Source organism: Malania oleifera, chromosome 3 (genome assembly GCF_029873635.1).
Source record: "Malania oleifera isolate guangnan ecotype guangnan chromosome 3, ASM2987363v1, whole genome shotgun sequence".
NCBI lineage: Eukaryota > Viridiplantae > Streptophyta > Magnoliopsida > Santalales > Ximeniaceae > Malania > Malania oleifera.
Window position 1 is genome coordinate 20,789,317 of NC_080419.1, and position 8,599 is coordinate 20,797,915.

Consider the following 8,599-nt stretch of genomic DNA (forward strand, 5'->3'; position numbering starts at 1 on the left):
TTTTACTACGCACCCCACTTGTGCCAAACACCAATACTACAACTATTGCTATTGAATATATAAGAAACTAAAGCACTGTAGAAACTAATAATAAAACAATAAAAAGAACAAGACAAGAAATTAACGAGGTTCGGTATAGAATTACCTACGTCCTCGGGCGCCGATGATCAATCCACTACTTCTTGACAAAGTACAACTTTGAGGTGTGTTTTACAAAAGGAAAGTTGAGTTCTTTATATAGCTTCAACCTCAAGTCCAAAAAACACTTCTCTCCAATGTGGGACAAATAATACAAAAAATTCAAAACAACTTTTTATACTAATGTGAAACTATTCTTCCAACGTGGGACAAAAAAACAACAAATCTCCACCTTGACGATAAATTTAACAAATTTTTCAATCACCAACATTTTATGGAGTTCCATATCATCGGCGCCTTCAAAAAATATTCAGACTTGAAGGATATTGATCAAGTCGAAACAATGTTTGAACTTGATTGTTGTCCAAATTTTGGTTAACATATCCGCAGGATTTTCAATTGTAGCAATCTTCTGAATAAGTATCTTGCCTCCATCAATAATATCCCGCATAAAATGAAACTGAATGTCGATGTGCTTCGTTCGTGCATGATAGACTTGGTTCTTTTCCAAATGAATAGCACTCAAACTATCATAGAACACAATAATGTGTTTCTGAACAACTCCCAAATTTTCAGGTAAACCCTGCAACCAAATAGCTTCCTTAACAGCCTCTGAAGCTGCCATGTACTCTGCTTCTGTTGTAGACAAGGCAATGGTAGACTGTAAGGTAGACCTCCAACTCACTAGACCATTAGCAAATGTAAAAACATATCCAGTAGTTGATCTACGTTTATCCAAATCACCTGCAAAATCAGAATCCATATATCTAACAACACATTGATCAATAGTATTATTTTTCTCAAATACTATACCAACATCAATCATATTCATAATATATCTCAAAATCCATTTCACAGCTTGCCAATGCCCTTTACCCGAATCATGCATATACCTGCTCACCATACTAACAGCTTGTGAAATATCAGGTTTAGTACATATCATTGCATACATCAAACTACCAACAGCACTTGCATAAGGAACCTATGACATATACTTACGTTCCTCATATGATTTAGGAGATAAAATCGCACTAAGTTTGAAATGAGGAGCAAGAGGAGTGCTTACTGGTTTTGACTGCTCAAACATGCCAAAACTCTGTACTACCTTCTTCAAATACTGTTTCTAAGACAAACTAACTTTTCCTCTTATTCTGTCTCTATGAATTTCCATGCCAAGTATCTTCTTTGCTTCACCAAGATCTTTCATCTCAAACTCTTGATTTAATTGACTTTTCAACTTGTTGATTTCTTCCATATTCTTTGAAGCTATTAACATATCATCAACATACAAGAGTAAATATATAAAAGATTCATTTTGTAGTCTACGAAAATAAACACAATAATCATGTTTATTTCTAATGTACTTCTGACCCATCATAAACTAATGAAATCGTTTGTACCACTGTCTTGGAGACTGTTTTAAACCATACAACGATTTACCCAGTTTATATACCCAATTTTCTTTTCTAACAACCTGAAATCCATCTGACTGAGTCATATAGATTTCCTCTTCCAAATCACCATGTAAAAATGCAGTTTTTACATCGATCTGAACTAGTTCAAGATCAAATTGTGTTACCAAAGTCAACAAAATTCGAATGGAATAATGTTTAACAACTGGAGAAAATACCTCATTATAATCAATGTCTTCCTTTTGTGCGTAGCCCTTAGCTACCAATCTAGCTTTGAAGCGAACATTATTTACATCTAGAAATCCTTCTTTCTTTACATAAACTCATTTGCAACCAATTGCTTTCTTACCTTTGGGCAGCTGGGCTAGCTCCCAAGTCTAATTCTGATGAAGAGACTACATTTCTTCGTCCATCGCTCTTTTCCACTTGTATGATTCAGAGTTCCTCATTACTTTTTTAAAACTGTAAGGAACATTATCATCCATAGCTGGAAGTACATAGGCCACCATATTAGTATATCGAGCAGGTTTTTGAATTTCTCGTCTTGGCCTCTAAGTAACAATTGATTCTTGTTGCTGTGAAGATTCTTGAATTGAAATCTTCTCTTCTTGTAAACTATTCCCCACCGTAACTGGAGAGTTACTCCTGCACTTATCCCCAAGAATATTGCTTTCTTGGCTCTTGGATCCAACTTAGATTCTTTAACATGATAATAAGCCATAGTACCAAATACACGTAAAGAATTATAATCACTAGTAGACTTTCCAGACCATACCTCATAAGGTGTTTTTCCCCCTATTGCAGATGATGGTAGATGATTAATGAGATGGCACGCATATCTAACAGCCTTTGTAGTAACCAGGAAAAAAAAAATATATATATATATAATAATAATAAAATAATAAAATAAAATTAATTAATTAAATTAACAAGTAAAATGAATAGTATGATAAAGAACAAATATATATATATATATATATTAAAGCATGTATATATATATATATATGTGTGTGTGTGTGTGTGTGTGTGTGTGTATATATATATAAAGTATAAAAGCTTCTTCAAGAAGCTACACTTTAATAAATGTTTACTATATATATATATATATATATATATATATATATATATATATATATATATATATATATATATAAAATAACACAAGCTTCTTTAAGAAGTTTTGAGTTCATTCTCTCTCTCTCTCTCTCTTCGATTCCGGGCTAGTTTTATGCCGGATCGACAAACCGAAGCCACCACGACGCTCCTGGCGAAATTCTCTACAAGTCTGCCGGAGTGGATCGTCAGGGAAACGAAGTTGGATTTCATCCCAAATCCAAGGTAAGGCTTTATATTCAATATTTGGATTTTTGGTAGTTGAAGAAAGTGATATACGCGTAAAAATACTGAACTTTAATACTGAAAATTTTCAATTCCAAGGTGTTGATTGGGAACGTTAGGAATCATCCCTAAGTTGAGGTAAGACTTTTTAAGTCGAATTTGACTTAGTGTTAGTTATAGAAAATGTTGTACGTACGAAAATACTAAACTTTAATTCTGCGAGTTTTCATTTTCAGGGTATTGAGTTGAGAACCTTGTGGGTACGGGGAAGATTTTCTTAGGGGCTTTTCAGGAATCAGGTAAGGGGATAAACTAAGCTAGTTTTGTTTTGAGAAAATGTATGTATATATATATATAGCATCTGGTTTCAGGAAAAATAAATATATTTATATATATGATTTATATTTGAAAAATACTGTTTAAATGATGATATGTTGAATACGTAGAAAATTTGTTTAGTGTGGCATGAGTATAAAAATGTTGTGAAATACTGTTTTTTTTTTTTGGAATGGGGACGATATGGATTTCTATGATGGAAAACCGGTGTACGGGCCGAGATATTTTTATATGTATATGTGATTTGCCGGCGTATGGGCCGTGCTATGTGGATGAGATTTGCCGGCGTATGGGCCGTGCTATGTGATTTGCCAGCGTACGGACTGTGTTATGTGATTTGCTGGCGTACGGGCCGTGCTATGTGGTTCGCCAGCATACGGGCTGTGCTATGTGATTTGCCGGCGTACGGGCCATGTTATATTAAAATGTGTAATACCGGCGTACGGGCCGATGATTTTCATGATACACGTATATATGTGAAATGATATGATTGATGTGAAAATAAATGATATGAGATATTTATGTATCACGGTTTTAGTATATGTATATGATATCAAAATCTGGTTGGCTTGGTCTAGGCTAGCACTTGCACGGTACCGTTGCTATGTGTCCATAGTCCTCGTGATCATGATATCTGTGTTAACGCCGCTGTACGGAGTGGTGTGAGATTGGATGGTCGATGTGGTTATTTTCAAGAAGTGTGCTGTTATCGCCCCTAGTGTACGGACCAGTCTGGGTAGACCCATCGGACCTACAGACTACTGTTTGACTTGGCAGTGGTCGGCCAACCATTGTCAGGTCCCGCCTTCGGGCCACACAACCCAGTCATGTGGGGGTAATACATGACAACAGTCAGCTAACCTACCAGGGTTGTTTTTATGTTATTATTATGATATGAGATGAGAAATGTTTATAAAAATGTAGTATGTTCTGCCATGTTTTGATATGCATATGTTTTCCCAGATTTGATAAACAGTATTAAATATGTTATGTATGGTATATGTAGAACACAGAATACTCATGTTGCCACACACTGGTATTAGTTTATTTCCCTTACTGAGAGGTGTCTCACCCCTAAATCTTATACATTTTTCAGGAGCCCCTGATAGGAGAGCGGGAAAAGCCCCGCTGATCTAGATCAGTTGTTTGCCCTCTTTGGAAGGGTAAGTTTTTGGTAGGGACAGTTAGGTTTTGTGGGGATTGTCCCTAGATTTCATTTTTGAGATGTATATACTATGAGATAGTAATTGTAGTGACTCTGGTATGTGTTATGATGAGATGCATATGATTTTATACTTTCTGCTACGTAGGCTTCTGCTGTATGTTTTGTTATATCTCTGGTGCCCACGGGCCCAGGTGGATTGTGACCTGCTGAGTTAGAGTGTATGATGTGATGATAATTTATTTATATAAAAAAAATATATGTAAAAAAGGAGCAGGTCGTTACAGCCTTAGCCCAAAACCTTTTTTCTAATCCAACATTAGACAACATACATCAAACTTTCTCTAGCAAAGTTGTAGTGTATCTCGAACTGTGAAGTGTCAAGCAATACCTTTATCTTGACATACCTTCATAAACGAGTCACTTGTGTATTCACCACCATTATCTGATTTGAGCCGTTAATCTTTCTGCCAGTTTATGTTTCAACTAATTTTTTCCACTTAAGGAAAATATCACACACTTTATTTTTATGTTTCATAGAATACACTAAAACTCTTCCGGAAAAATCATCAACAAAAGTGACAAAATAATGCATACCAACTAACAAAGCCGTTTTTGTGGCCCCTCATACATCTGTATGGATGTAGTCTAAAATACCTTTAGTCTAGTGGATTGCAGTGCCAGATTTCACTCTAATATGTTTTCCCAGAATGCAATGCTCACAAAATTCAAGTTTGCACACCTTTGCACCCTTTAACAAACCTCGCTTGACTAATTATTGCAAAGATTTTTCTCTTACATGTGCTAATCGCATATGTCATAACCTGGTTGTATCTGAACCTGCATCTTTCTTAGAAATAACAGCTGTTGAGCCAATAAATGTACTACCTTATAAATAATACAAGTTATTTTTCCTTATTCCTTTCATCACCACCAACGCACCTAATTTAATCTTTAAGGTTCCATCTTTTAAAGTGATAGTGAACCCTTTAGATTCTAAGGCACCCAATGAAATCAAATTCTTCTTTAGGCTTGGAACATACGTAACATCAGTCAAGGTCTTAATAGTTCCATCTTGACATTTTAACTGTATAGATCATATTCCAATTGTTTTACAAGTATTATCATTTCCCATAAAAACAACCCCACCATCTAATTCTTCAAAATTAGAAAACCATTTCCTATTGGGACACATGTGATAGGAACAACCAGAATCTAAAATCCACTCACCAAAATAATGTGATGAAAATGTTCCAACAAGAGAAAAATTTGACTTACTTTCATCATTATTGGCTATAGGCATTAGAATGTGTTTTGTCCTTATTCTTCTGCTATAATTTAGGGCAATCTTTCTTCCAATGCCCTCTCTCACGAAAAAAGGCGCATTCATCTTTAGTAGGTCTCCTACGAGATTTACTCCTCCCATGAGATTTACTCTTTCTTCCAAGCATACGACTCTGAGAACGTCCCCTTATTGTTAGTGCTTCTACTGTTTTCTTATGGACCCTCTAATCCTTCTTTCTGCATTCAATACTAATCAATGCAGTACAAATAGCATCATAAGTAATTTTATCTTTCCTATACAATAAAGTGGTGGTCAAATGTTCATACTCATCAGGGAGAGAATTCAGTAACAATATGGCTTTATCCTCATCTTTCACCTTTTTATCCAAATTTAACAAATTAGCCAAAATTATATTGAAAGCATTTATGTGGTCATTAATCAAAATACCTAGTTGATATTGGAAGCAAAACAATTTCTTTTTCAAATAGAGCCGTTTTTCTAGACTCTTGGTCATAAATGTATTTTCCAATGTCTTCCACAATTTCTTTGCAGATGCCTCCCTCATAACACAATATTTCTAACTTTTAGCGAAACACAGATGAATTGTACCACATGCCTGACGATTGATCTTTTCCCAATCTCTATCACCTATGTCTACTGGTTTATCATCCAAAACAATATCTAATTCTTGCTGATACAAGATGTCCATCACCTCACATTGCCACATACCAAAATTATTGGCACCATCAAATTTCTCCACCTCAAACCGAGCATTAGCTATCGTCTTCAAGATGATATCGAAGCCAAAGGGGCTGGAGTTCGTGTGGACAGAGTTTCTTCTACTGCTGCACGAGTTTCTGTCATCTTCTATATATTCAATAGCAACCAACAAAGCAAAATGCCTAGGATAAATAGTACGTACCAATTGTGTCTACTCTATTTTATCCTATGAAATTCCACTTTGACCAGGCCGACCTTTAGGGAACGACTGAGCCGCAATGGTCTCTGAGCACTCGCTTAGACAAGGTATTTCTTAGATATCAAACATGGAATTAAGGATCCTAATATAGGAACATCTCCGTATCGACACTATTCAACCTAGCTCTGATACTAATTGTTGTGTCGGGCACCCCACTTGTGTTAAACACCAATACTACAACTATTGCTATTGAATATATAAGAAACTAAAGTAATGCAAAAATTAATAATAAAATAGTAAAAAGAACAAGACAAAAAATTAACAAGGTTCGATATAGAATTACCTACGTCTTCGGGCGTTGACGATCAATTCACTACTTTTTGACAAAATACAACTTTGAGGTGTGTTTTACAAATGGAGAGTTGAGTTCTTTATCTAACTTTAACCTCAAGTCTAAAAAACACTTCTCTCCAATATGAGACAAATAATACAAAAAATTCAAAACAACTTTTTATAGTAATATGGAACTATTCTACCAATGTAGGACAAAAAATAACAATACACACATAAGAAACATGTGTTTTGTCAGCATCAAAACAGGGATCGGACTTAAAAAGTCAACATACTCATTTGTTGTCCTTGAATTAGATAATAATTAAAGAAATATGATTGAGATAGTAAAATTACAAAAGAATGCAAATTAAAAATATAAAAATTATTACAAGTATTTTAGCTAATCATTATATTCAATATTCACTTGACAAGAACAATCTTATTGCACATGACAATTGAAAAATAGTTAAAATATTTTATGAACATTTTTTTTATTAAAAATGATCTATTTTTATACTAATTATATTTTAAATTCATATGATCATTTTATTTTCATTTTAGTTATAATAAATGAGTATGTACAAAATGAATGATAAGAAATTCATTATGGATATTAAAGTGTTTTAGAGACAAGTTGACAAAACAATTAAAAATAATAAAATTTAATTTTCAATATATTTTGTAACGATAGAAAATCAACAATAAAAACAAAAAATTGATATTGTGTACAATTAAATTCTCATAATTCATTTTTTCATTATATAAAAATAAAAACTGAAAAAAGATTTAACACCATTTTTTAAAAATCTATCATGTTTGGAAGATCAGGAAAAAAAAAAAACTGCCCAAAGAAAAAATCTCCATGCTACAAATCTATTTTGGATCAAGAATTTTGTTTAAAAAGAAAAAAAAAATTATTATATTTTATTTATATATAAAATAGTTTTAAAACAAAAAAAATATTTTAAATATGATAAATTATTAAGAAAAATTCAACATAGATAATGTGTAAAATCATAATTTTGTTCCTCCATCATACGTTTCATTTATTTATTTATTTTAAAAATAAAAAATTATGAAAAGAATAAATTCATTCATATTTTTCTTCATTTTCCCAATCTTTCCAAGTTTGAAATAGGACCCAAAAGATCAATTGAAGCAAAGAGGAATTTTGAAGATATGAGTGGAATGATTATATCAAGAGCTAAGCTTAGCCTACAAATTTTTACGTATTAATTACCCTCGCGAAAAATATAGGAAAAAGTTGGATCGAATAACCTTGACTAATAATATAACTTAATTACTTCCACAAGCTCGATTCCAAAACAGATTGTTATTCTTTGCTCAAGCAAGATGAAAACCATGATTGCGAACAATTCAACCATCATATTTGACAAAATTTTAAAATTAGGAAAACCTTTTTTAATGCCAAATTCCTTAAAATTAGGAAAACCTTTTTTAATGCCAAATTCCCCACATGCCCGACGCTTATGTTTTTATCATTTGGAGAAAATCTCGAATAAAAGGCTTTTCGTGACAATGATACTGAGACACAACTCACTTTTTTCGTAAGCATTAAGTAAACTATGTGTTTAATTTTTATAGTTTCAAATGTTCATTGTGTGAATTTTTTTCTTACTCTAATTATGCTATTAATTGATCCTTGCTAGCTAGAA